This window comes from Coenobita brevimanus, chromosome 35 (assembly GCF_032717465.1).
Source record: "Coenobita brevimanus isolate Jiangsu-jjx chromosome 35, ASM3271746v2, whole genome shotgun sequence".
In the NCBI taxonomy this organism is placed as follows: domain Eukaryota; kingdom Metazoa; phylum Arthropoda; class Malacostraca; order Decapoda; family Coenobitidae; genus Coenobita; species Coenobita brevimanus.
Window position 1 is genome coordinate 20,707,619 of NC_136988.1, and position 13,232 is coordinate 20,720,850.

The window sequence follows — 13,232 nt, forward strand, 5'->3', positions numbered from 1 at the left end:
GCTCTCAATCGAATTTCTGACTGGGCAGAAACTCGCCGTTTCCATTTTTCTTCAACAAAGACAGTGGCTATGCATTTTTATCGTTTTCGAGGGGTTCACTCAGACCCTGACTTCTATCTCTATGGTAGGAGAATATCCTGTGTGGAAGAGATGCGGTTTCTGGGTCTTTTGTTTGATAGATGACTAACCTGGGTTCCTCATATTCGTTCTGTTAAGGCGGCTTATCTTAAAGCTTTGAGTCTTTTGAAGGTTTTAACTCATATCTCTTGGGGTGCTGACTGTCAGACTCTCCTCCTCTTGCATAGGTCTCTTATTCTTCCTAAACTTGAATATGGGTGTGAGGTCTACTCCTCTGCAACAGATGCCCGTTTCCGGCTGTTAAATTCTGTGCATCATGCTGGTGTGCATCTGGCAACCGAAACATTCAGATCATCCCCGATTCCAAGTTTATTGGTGGATGCTGGTGTACTCCCCTTGGATTTCCGACGCCAACTGCTAATAATGTAGTGTTGGTATCGTCTCCACCGCATTCCAGACTCAATTTCTTGTGCCATCGTCTCCCAGGATTCCCAATCTTCTTTTTTTGCCGCCCGTCCTAATTTCTTAAAGCCATTTGGTTACAGGGTCCGGCCTGATATGTTAGCCATCTCTATTCCGAGACTGGCAATTTGTCCATGTCGGATCCCAAGGGTGGGTTCTTGACTGCTCCCTTGCGTGACATTCAGTAGGTCCGTTGTTGAAAAAAAGGGCTCACTTCCCTCTCAGGTGTCCCTTTCCCTCTTTTTAGAACATGCCTCCATTCATGAGGGTTCTGTCCCCGTCTATACTGACGGGTCTAAGACTAATACTGGAGTAGGATTTGGTGTTGTCTTCCATTGCTTTAGTAGGGGCGGTAACTTTCCTGACTTTACTTCACTGTATACGGCAGAACTGACTGCAATTTTATATGCTGTTAAAATTATTTTTACTCTCCCCCAATCCTTTTTTGTGATTTTTAGTGATGTGTGTAGTGCTCTGTCTGCACTGGAGTCTTTTAATTCATCCCATCCATTGGTTTTATCAATTTTAGAGTGGCTTTTTCTTCTTGACCGTCATGGCCGCAGCATAGACTTCCGTTGGGTACCCGCACATGTTGGCGTTGTGGGCAGTGAGAGGGCAGATACTTTAGTTAAAGCTGCATCTTCTCAACAGCCCCCAACCGACTACCCACTTCCTGCTTCTGATGTAACACCTTACGTGCGATACACAATTCGTACGTGTTGGCAGAGGCAGCGGGATGTTATCACAATAAACTAAAAGAAATGTTCCAGAGAGTGCATTCCTCACGATATATATATATTGTTACGGAACAGCGAAAGATAATGTACACTTTAAGTGAGAATACTAATAATCACTACTGTCCCTTAAAGTTCCAGGTTCAAAACAAAGAGTTAGATATAATTACAAGTTAAAGTTTAATGCTCAAACTAACAACAAAACATTCAGGACTCATAAGGATAATGTAATGGCAAAAAACAGGTTAAATATATGGTTAACTGCAATAGCCTCTATTAACACGAAATTAGCAAGAGTAAATTTACCTAAGTCAGCCCTGATAAAATGAAAATACACTGGGTAATGCTCAGTTAATGCAAGATAAATTATTACAGATACAAAAATTATCAAAAATGATTGACAAAAAGAACCTTTACATAAATCACAAAAAAACCTCACTAGGCCTAAGAATTAACCCTATGCTACACAGCACAAGAAAAAATGCAACAACAGATATACTCAAATTACACAGCCGCTAGATGGTTGGAGACTTCCTGAGCACTCACAACAATAACTGTACAGGGGAGGACAGAGATGTGTACAAAATGAGGAGCAGATCTAAGTGGCCATTAATGTAGAGACTGAGCTCATTATATAGGGGCCGGCAGGGCTTGATACAACCTGTAAGAAGGACGCGCAAATGAAGCCAAAGGGGACAAAGAGCTGAAAATCCTGCTCTGAACAACAGAAAGGACGACTTACTCCACTATAACGGTAGAAGGGGGGGACTGAGGCAGAACACGCTCGTGATCAAACATGCAGCATACTGTGCGTTAAAATTACACAAAGGACGATGAAATCATAGGCTATGTAACAATATATATATATATATATATATATATATATATATATATATATATACAGTAATCCCTCTACTTTCCGGACGCCCACTTTTTGGACATCCCCACTTACCGGCCATTGTGGGCCTGGACCATCGGAACTGAAAAATGGCCAAAAAAAGAAAGAAAAAAATCCGAATTTTTTCCCACCCATAATTTGAAATTGCTTCGCGGCGCCAAACAGCTGCTTACACCATTGCCCCTTCACCCCTTCCTTCCTCCCCCCTCCCCCCTTCCCTGTCAGGGTTGCCATTTGTTATTTTTCATTACCAAATGTGGGCCAATTTGGTAATGAAAAATTCGTTTGGTAATGAATCAGAAAATAATGCATTACCAAACGGATTTTTCACATGTATGAGGATACACAGGATGGAGATGGTGGATTTTTTGCTCTCTCTGATTAATCTGCTACCCTACATAGCGTGAAAATAATCAACGTGCTGTTAATTATAAGGAGAGTGATTACATGTATTTACACTTGTATATATAATTAGTGATGAATAAATGCTAGCTTTACAAATTTGGTAATGAAAGGTTAAATTTGGTAATGAAAGTTGAGGAGATTGGTAATGTCGCTGTTGCGATCTGGCAACTCTGTTTCTCCGACATCAACCGTTACTCCCTAACTTCGATTGTGAATAGATGCTATCGCACTGGAAGCCACATGTGCTCGTTTTTTGTGAAAAAACAGTGAATATACTGCAATACCTCGCCTCTAGACCACATGGGAATTTAAAGTGTTGTGCAGTGTTAAGAAATTTGAACTTAGAGTGCAAAGGATCAACTGTGGAGTGCAAATTGGCAGTTTATCTGGCGGTTAGAACTGCAGTGGTGCAGTTAAGAACAATGTGCCGTGTTAAACAATTATAACTCACAGTGCAAAGAATTAAGTGCAGAACAACACTGGATTACTGTACGTGCTTCAAGAGCATTTTCACCACTGCCAAAACCTTAGAAAGGCAGCCACAAACGTGATGTAAGTACCCTGGCTGAGGTACAGTCACTTCTAATTCCTCATTCTTTGGTTCCTTTTCATTTATTTCATGCTTTATGTCCATTATTGGTGTGAATAAGGTCTTAAATAGGTTTAAATAGGTGCTATGCATGTCTAGGAGGGAGTTATTTAGGTGGCTTTCAAAGTAAGGGTGGGTTAGGGTCTCTAAGTACCAGTCCAGGAGGCTGGTGCCCACTATCCGGACAGGACCACTTTCCAGACGTGCCTTTGGCTCTATTACGTCGGATAGTGGAGGGAATACTAATATATATATATATATATATATATATATATATATATATAAATATATATATATATATATTGTTGTGGCCTCACTGGATGTTGGAGAGTGCGTCTGAGAACTTAGATGGGTTACTTTAATGCAAAACTCCAGCCTGCAACCACCCACACCCACAAGCATTTGGTGTGAAGGGGTTCTTACATGCGATAGCCTAAATCGATATTCGAGCCTCCAATAAATACATAGATTACTGCTAACAAACATAATCAAGTTATGTACAGAACATCATGTTTCTATTATTCTCTGTCACCAGATGTTTTTACTCTGATACGGAATATTTTGGCAGGCAAAAGGATAATCAACACGTTGACAACCTACTGAGTGTTTCAATTTCTTTCAGAATAAATATTATTCAGCTTGTGGTAACCTGAAAATAATACTATGTTTGATGATTGCCTGTGGAAGGCTTAGTGCTGTAATGACAGTAGGAATGACTTGTCATGTAGAATGCGTGTTTAACCCTCCCCCCACCCCCAAGACTCTCAACTCGGCTGACCTTGTTGGGTAGAAAATATACATACATTCATACTTTAATGATAGTTTTCTATGAACATGATTCTGAAGAATATGGTACAAGATAGGGTAAACAGAACCATTCATTCTGTTCTCCTTTTGTATGCACTCTCTTACCTTCATATTAAATTTATATTCCTTCTCTGTCTACCTCACACCTCTCACAAACCAACTCCCATGTAACTAGCACTGCTGCTGTTATCCCCCTTCCTTCCCTCCCTCCCGTCTCACCATTCGCCTCTCTGCCACCCCCTCCCCTCCTCATCCCTCCCCCTCTCCCGGGAACCGCACATATGGGACCTCGCTCTCTCCTACCTCTCCACCCACTCTCCTTCTCTTTTCCTCCACTTTCGCAACCATCCGTTCCCCAACTCTTTCATGACAATTCTCCGTCTCCCCCCATGTCCTAATGGGTCACAAACTCAGACAAAATAAAATTTTATCTTGGAACGTATGGAGTGTCCATCGCCGCCTGGCTGACCTTTCTCATTATGCTACATCTCGTCACCTGTCATCTGCCTTCAGGAGGCTTCCCCTCACTCTCGTCGCCCCAGACCCCCACCCAGGCTTCGGGGATACCACTGCTATCATACCCATTCTGGCCAAATCCTGGTTACATACGAGTACATTCGTCACTCTGTTCCTCACACCCTTATTACCAAATCGCCTGCCTCTTCTCACTCCTCCCTCTTTCACTTCTTTCACTTCACTGTAAACAATATCTCAGTATATATGTAATGTCTATCTCAGTCTAACTGGGGTGACCCCACCACTTTACCTACTCACTGCTCTTCATGCATCCTCTACCTGGTCGATTTTAATGCCTCTCATCCGTCATTTGGCGGTTCCCGCGCTTCTCCTGCTGGTCATCGTCTCCATGACTTTACCCATAACCATCACCTGCATCCTTTCCCCACTCCTCATCCTACTCATGTTGGGGGAGGCTATCTCGATCTCGTCTTTGGTAGCAACGTGGCACAAGATGCTGTCACTGTTGACATTGTCCCTACTCTTACGTCCGACCACAATGCCATCCTTGCTACATATTCCATTTCCATACTACATTCCCGGCACCACCATGTTAGGAAAAAGATTAATATCCCTATTCCTCTGTAACCCACTTTCAAGGATATGCTAACCACCTGGTTTGCCAGTCATTCATTCACCACATCAATTGAACTTTACACCTCCCTGGTTAACGTGGTTCAGACCCTCCGTGATCATTATGTGCTGCAAGTCAACCATACGAAAACCTCTGCTCACCAGGCCAGGGAGTGTGTACAGGACTGCCATCTACATGAAAGTGAGGAGGAAGTGCAGCGAGCAGCGGCTGTGTACCGTGCTGACCGCACTGCTGGCAACCTCCACTCCTATCTCACTGCAGCCAGGTCCTCCCATGACCTCAAACACAGTGTTCGCCACGAGTATTGGCATGACTTTCTCCAGCCTATTGATGCACACACACACCTCAATCTGGGGCTTGGCAGCTTGTTAATAGTTGTTCAATCACGTGAGTCCCCCTTCACTCCTCTCCACCACAATCCTGTGGAATATGCCAACAACCTAGTTGACAAATGGTCCACCCAATCTCAGCTGACATCCCTGCCTCCCCTCATCAAGGCTCGCCTCTTGGATGCTGGAGGAAACAGGCTAGCACGTATCGCAGAGGCTCACTTCACCCCCTCTCCTCTCGATGATCACCCCATCACCAGTGATGAGTTGCACTTTGCGCTATTGCAAGGCATGACAATTGCCCCAGGTGAAGATGGGATCACCTACGCCACACTCAGACTCATCGCTCAAGCACCTGGCAATCCCCTACTCTCACTCTTCAACCTGATTCTTTCTGAAGGCAATCTCCCTGCAGACTGGACCCGTTGCACCATCATCCCCATCCCTAAGCCTAATTCCTCTGATTTCCATCCCATTTCCCCAACTTCCTGCATCTGCAAAGTCCTCGACAAAATTCTTTTAGCAAGGCTCCGCAATCTTCTTCAGGACCAGTTCTCCGTCCATCCGTTTGGTTTCCTCCTATGCCGAAGCACACAACATTGCCTTGCAGAATGACTCACCCACTTCACATCCTCCTCCTTACAGCCTTCATTGACCTCAGAGCTGCATTCAATGTCGCAAACCGTGGCATCATCCTTGACAAACTTGCCCACCTCGGTGTCTCTGGCCACCTGTTTTGCTGCCTGGAAAGCTACCTGTCCCACCGTCAGTCTCTGGTTCTGTTATGTGGGGCGATTAGTGATTACAGACCGTTCAATCTTGGCACACCTCACGGTGGGGTACTTAGCCCCTTCCTCTTCAATCTTCTTATGAATAGATTCCTCTGTCTTTTAGGTCCCATCCCTGACTCCTCCCTGATCCTAATTTATGCTGATGATATCTGCATCCACTCTCTTTCTCCCGTCACTTTTCAACGTCTCTTAGTTAAGTTCAGCCAGGTTGCTTCTGCTTGTGGGTTGATTATCAACGCTACCAAAACCAAACTGTTTACACGATCCCTCACTCATAGGCTTGCTTGCACAACCATAACCCTCCTCAGCTGTCATCTTAGGTAGTGCAGGATTATACATACCTCAGGATTCCCCCTCTCTTCCCTCTTTAATCTCTCCCAGTATATATTCACTACCGGTATCTGCATGCACCTTCACCACAGACATAAACTCCTTGGCACACACACTTGTGACTTGCATGGGGTTAGCATCCTTGTAGCTTGATCATTTTACCCGTTATATATTCACTCCTTTCTTGTTTATCATGCTATCCCTCTCTTGTCCCCTCAGCACAGCTCTGACCATTTGAAGTGGTACAAAATTGGGTGATGCATCTCATTCTTAGCTGCCCCAGGTCTGTCAGAGTAGTCAACATGCTCCATGAACTCAATCTGTATCCCATCACCGATTGCGTTCAGTTGCTTGGAGTCTGCTCTGCCACACAGTGTCTGACCACATTTCCGTCTCCTGCTTCATACTTTTCCTCCCAATTGGTTGACATTCTCTCAGATTCCACTCACCTAGATCGAATCTGGCATACTCACGTGCCAGGCCTGGCATCCTAACTAAAAAGAATTAACTCGGCACTCAACTGCCCTCTCCAGCTTTCTGGCCGTGATCCCGCCAGTATCCATGCTGATCTTGTCACTCCCATCCCTACTGACCCTTTTCCCCTGCATGGACATGTACGACTCCTGCTGTGCACTACACACCTTCTGCACCTGCCTCTGACTGTTTATCAATCTCTTCACCCCTCTCCATCACTGAAACCCTTAACTCCCTAGCCCGCACCTGCCCTCTCGTCAGTCTGCTCATTGCTCTCGTGAGGTCAGTCCGCTCAGACGTGCTAGTGACCTGTGACAGTGTTGTGCTAGTGTGTTTGAGTAACCTATGATAGTGTTTTGTTAGTGTGTTGTAGTGACCTGGGATTGTGCTGTGCTAGTGATCCGTGAAAGTGTTGTGCTACTGTGTTGCAGTGACCAGTAGTGACCCGTGATAGTGTTGTGCTACCGTGTGTGAATTTGTACTTGATGGTTTCCTCGGCAGAGAGCAGTGTCTCCACTGCAGGTATTGAAAAGAACTACCTTGAATTAAAGGAGGAACTTCTTGAACTGAAGCAGAAGGTACAAATTCTCAGTCAGAAGTCACAAATGAGGGAGTTGTTGGAGGAGAGAAAGAAAAAAGCTGAAGGTTGGACACTTCCTCACAAGGGTGCAACAAAGCTCACTCTTAAGAAGCAAGCGGAATTTAAGACCACAAATGCCTTCTATGCACTACGGGACGAATGTGAAGGGAAGGCAGAGAGAGAAGTAGAGGACAAGGACGGTGAGAGATCTTCCCATACAGGTAAGTATAACCAGAACAAGAAAGGTAAGAAAAATGTTACTGTTGTTGGAGACTCCCAGGTGAGATATCTTAACAGAGCCATGTATACGCCACTCACTAAACATGTGTGTCTTCCAGGGGCCAGGGTGGCTAATGTCCATCCTTCCATCCATCCATTGCCAGATGCCACAATCCCGCACGGGGTGGCCATTTGACTCTTGAGTTATTTGTTTTACAGGGAGGGGCACTAACCCTCCACCAACCCACTTGACACGTAGGGAGCACGTATGGTTTGGTTATATGGTTACCACCCAGCATTGTAAATGGTTTCTTGGCTAACAGGAAACCATTTGGCTTGTCACTTAATGTAAAGCCATCTGTAACGGAAAGAAAAGCATTAAGTAGTGACAGGAAAGATGGGAGAAATAGGAAGAGAGGAGGGTGATAGAGAAAATTTCAAATATAGTGAAGGATAGTGGTGACAAACCCACTCTGTGCCTGTAGGAGGCAATGATATTAGTAGCCGTAAGAGTGAGGTACTGTGGCAGAAGTATAAGTTGATGTTAGAGAAGGTTAGGGAGAGGGGAGGAACCCCTGTAGTGCTCGGTGTTTTGCCCAGAAGGCGAGCTGGGAGGGAGTGGTTGAGCAGGGCGATAGGTTTTAATTGCTGCCTTGAAAGGTATTGCAGAGATAATGCAATACCTTTCATAGACAGGTGGGACCGGTTTTATGGACGAAGTGCCTTGTATAGTTGGGATGGGACTCATCTTAGTAGGCAGGGAGTTACTGTTTTAGCTGGAATGATAGATAGGGAGTTAGAGTGGTTTTTTCGAGGTTGAGGAATAGACGTACAGGAAGTTACAGCAACTACACTCAGAAATCATTATTACCATATTTGGATAGATGATCAAGACTTGCTAAAGTAAGAACAAAAGTTTAACCATTAGTGTAGATACATCAACTCAGGCACCTCAAATTGAGCAGGCGATGATGGAGGACAGAACAATCGATGATAGAAGGGCGATAACTGATAGTACAAAAAAATTTTATATTAGTAAAGAGTTTCCCAGTTAGTAATGAAACAAAAAACAGTAAATCCCACGGTAGAGGCATAACTACTCGTAATAATATGAAACTGTACTACACAAACAGCCGGAGTTTACGTAATAAAATGGATGAACTGAGGGCTTTAATTTCTACAGAAAAAATAGACATTGCCGTTATTAGTGAAACTTGGATGAATACAGACACTCGAGAATTTTTAGCAGAAAATCAGATAAAAGGCTATAATATTTTTGAGTCAAACCATATGGGAAGAAAGGGGGGCGGGGTAGCTATTTACGTAAAGGATTCATTAAACCGTTGCAATAAAGCAAACATTAAAGTAAATAGGGACACAGAAAGTGTCTGGGTTGAAATTAGTAACAATAAGGAGAAATTAGTCTTATGAGCTATTTACAGATCTCCAAAATTAAGTAGAGCAGATAGTAAATACCTTTGGAAGGAAATTAGGAAAACATCACAGTACAGCTTAGTAGTCATTATAGGGACCTTAATCTGCCAAGGATAGATTGGAGAAATCAGACAGGAGATGCAGAGTCAGAGGAATTTCTAGAGGTAGTACAGAATAATTTCCTTTATCAGTATATCAGGGAGCCCACCAGAGGTAATAAATATACTAGATTTGGTTTTAGCTAATAAAGAAAATGTCATTAGTGATATACATGTTGGTGGATGACTTGGTAATAGCGATCATCAAGAAATTAAGTTCAAATTTATTTGGGATGTCTGTTCCACTGAAAATACCTCCACCGTTCCTAATATTCGTCTAGGAGATTTCGATGGATTAAGAGCTTACTTTAGAACGGTATTCCACAGGGAGAATAGCTATTTTAGGGAGTGGCAGGTCAGTGGGGAGCCCCAGGTCATAGGTGAGGGGCAGGAAACAGGTGGGAATGTGCGCCACATGTGTAGGAAAGGTGAGGTCATGGGTAGGAGTGTAGCACAGGTGATGGGGAGTAACTCAGGTACAGTATCAAGCAGACGTTTGACAAATGAGAAATATAACGAGTTAGTAAATACAATACACGGAGGCCAAGATAGATATATCCCTTGGAAACCGTTTAGAACGAATAATTCAGAGTCAAGATGGTTAAACAACAAATTAAAATCTCTCATAGGCCAAAGGAAAGGAATATATAGAAAAATAAAACGTGGAGAGGAACACTTATGTAACTGGTACTCGATTTTAAATAGAGAGGTAAAGAGAAAGATATGAAAAGCAAAGAGAAGTTATGAAATTAAGGTTGCTAGTGAATCGAAAGAAAACCCCAAGGGTTTTTATCAAATGTACCGTACGAAAAATAAAGATAGGATAGGACCACTCCGAACAGAATCAGGTGACATTACCAGTGAAGATAAAGAAATGTGCTTCATCCAAAATAATTATTTCATTTCAGTATTCACCAAGGAAAATCTAGACCTGGTCCCTCAAGCAGCAAATATTTACGATAAAAATACGGAAAATATTCTTAGTAAAATAACCAATAGTAAGGAGGACGTATTGAAAGAAATTAATAATTTAAAACCTCAAAAATCGCCAGGTCCGGACGATATATAGGCAAAGATTATAAAAAGAAACCAAAGAAGAATTATGTCAGCCACTTTTAACGTTATTTAATGACTAATTTCAGGAGAAGTTCCAGAGGCGTGGAAGACCGCAAACGTAGTGCCTATATTTAAAAAGGGTGATAAATCAGCTGCGTCGAATTATCGTCCGATAAGTCTAACGTCAATAGTAGGAAAAAAATTAGAGTCAATTTTGGCAAATAAAATTAGAGAACACTTAGAAAGATTTAATCTTATAAACGAAAGTCTGCACGGATTCAGGCAAGGACAATCCTGCCTCACAAACTTGTCACTCTACTCGGAGGTCTGTGAGGCAGTAGATAGTGATACAGCTTACAATGTTACTTATCTGGACTTTAGTAAAGCTCTTAATAGAGTCCCACAAGAAAGGTTAGTTAGAAAGGTTCGAGCACACGGTATAGAGGGCGATATCTTAAAATGGATAAAATCCTGTCTGAAATGACGAAAGCAGAGAGTATTAACAAATGGAACTAAGTCGGACTGGGGATTAGTAACTAGCGGTGTACCACAGGGTTCAGTACTTGGTCCCTTATTATTTATTATTATATATTAATGATCTAGACTTAGGAGTCATTAGCAGCATCAGCAAATTTGCCGACGATACAAAAATAGGGCGTATCATTAACTCGACTAACGATTGCCATAACTTGCAAAAAGACCTCGATACATTGTCCAAATGGCCTATAATTTGGCAAATGGAATTTAAAGTTGAAAAATGTAAAGTACTTAACGTAGGCAAGACCATTGGAGACACTAAATACAGCTTAGATAACAAAGAAATTAGCAAATCAGAATGCGAGAGGGATCTAGGAGTTATGGTTAGTAACGACCTTAAACCAAGGCAACAGTGTATTAATGCGAGAAATAAAGCAAAAAGGGTCTCAGGATTTATTTCGAGAAGTGTGAGCAATAGGTCATCAAAAATAACACTGCAACTTTATCTAGCATTAGTAAGGCCACATTTAGACTATGCAGTACAATTTTGGTGTCCTTACTATAGAATGGATATTAATTCTTTAGAGAATGTACAGAGAAGAATGACAAAAATGATACATGACGTTCGGAACCTGTCATATGAAGACAGACTGAAAAGACCAAATCTGCATCACTAGAAAGGCGTAGAGTAAGGGGAGCTTAAATGAGGTGTTTAAGTGGATGAAGGGTATAAATAAGGGAGATATTAGCAAGGTACTTAAAGTGAGCATACATGATGGAACTAGAAGTAATGGTTTCAAACTAGAAAAATTCTGTTTCAATAAGGAAATAGGTGAAATTGGTTTGGTAATAGAGTAGTAGACGGATGGAATAAGCTACCTAGTAAAGTAGTTGCTGCCTCTTCCACTGAAAGTTTCAAGCATAGGCTAGATAAGCATATGACAAATAAGGGGTGGATATAGAAAAATAAAAATCTTATAACCAATACTGATTCATACTTTTTCCTTTTCAAGTTACACTATGATAGTCTCTATTCTCCTTTCACACTCTCCTATATAATGTCCACGCCAGTTTTTCTATACTGCGTGGTATTCATTCTGACTTTTTCCTGCCGGCTTCGGCTGGAGGGTGTGGCGGGCGGGGGAGAGCCTTCTTCTTTGCTATCCTTATCTCATTCTAATAGTTCAGTTACTCTTCTAGGAGCTGCCTAGCATGGGCCAACCGGCCTACTGCAATTATCCTCTCTTCTTATGTTCTTATTCACGTTTACACTGACAGTTCTGTCCTCGCTAACGGCCGGGCGGGAGCTGCTTGCGTTGTCATTTTTAACTCAGCTTATCCCGTCTTCACCTCCCACCGCCTTCCCAACTGGGCCAGCAATACCCAGTGTGAGCTATCTGCTATATGCTCTTCCCTTGACTTCCTTCTCTCTCATAACCAGGGATATTATGATTTAAAGTAAATGATTTAAATCATGTGATTTAAATATATTTTAATCAGAGTGAAAAAAATCATGATTTAAGTCAAAATAGATTTTTTTGATAAAAAAAAAAAATTGAGTAAAAATGAAGAAGAGTGATGGATGTGTATTGTACAGATTCATCAAGTCTGCTTGGCTTGTTCTCTTCCTGTACTTATCTTGATCAAGTCAAGCACCGACTGCCATTTGTTACAAAGGAAATATTAAAGAACAAAGGAAAGAAGGTTCATTGATTATAACAATAAATGTGATTATACCCAGTGTTAACGTATGCACTAAACTCTTCTTTGAATACACAATAATATGATTCAGCCTAATGATTATGATCCAAATCTGACAAAATATAAAAGACAAGTTGGCAACTTTCTTCAGTATCTGACAGCGTGGGTAACCTCCCCCAAACGAAAAAGTGCTAGCCTGTGGTGCACTGCCTTACTCCCACTTCCCATTCACATTATTATTTTCAATTTTGTAAGTCTGTTTATTTGAACAGTGATATATAATCATGCCTAATGGACGCATTGCAGCAAGTGGGGGAGGAAAAAAGACCCATTATGGTACTCTTTTGACAATTCCCAGTAGCACAAACAGGGTTGGAAAAAATCACAGATTAAAAAAAAAAAAAAATTAAATAATGAAATATGATTTGAATAAGAAAAAAAATTCTTGATTTAAAAAAATCAGATTTTTTCCAACCCTGCTTATCACCTACCAGGTCTCATCATCAGCAATTCCCAAGCTGCCCTTGCCTTACTTCGCAACCTCCCCCGGCGTCCCTCCCCTCTCTTCTCCTCCCTCTACTCCTAACACCATCAGGCTCATGCTCTTGGTCTCCGGGTTTCTTTTATTTGGATCCCAGCCTATGTTGGTCACATCTGCC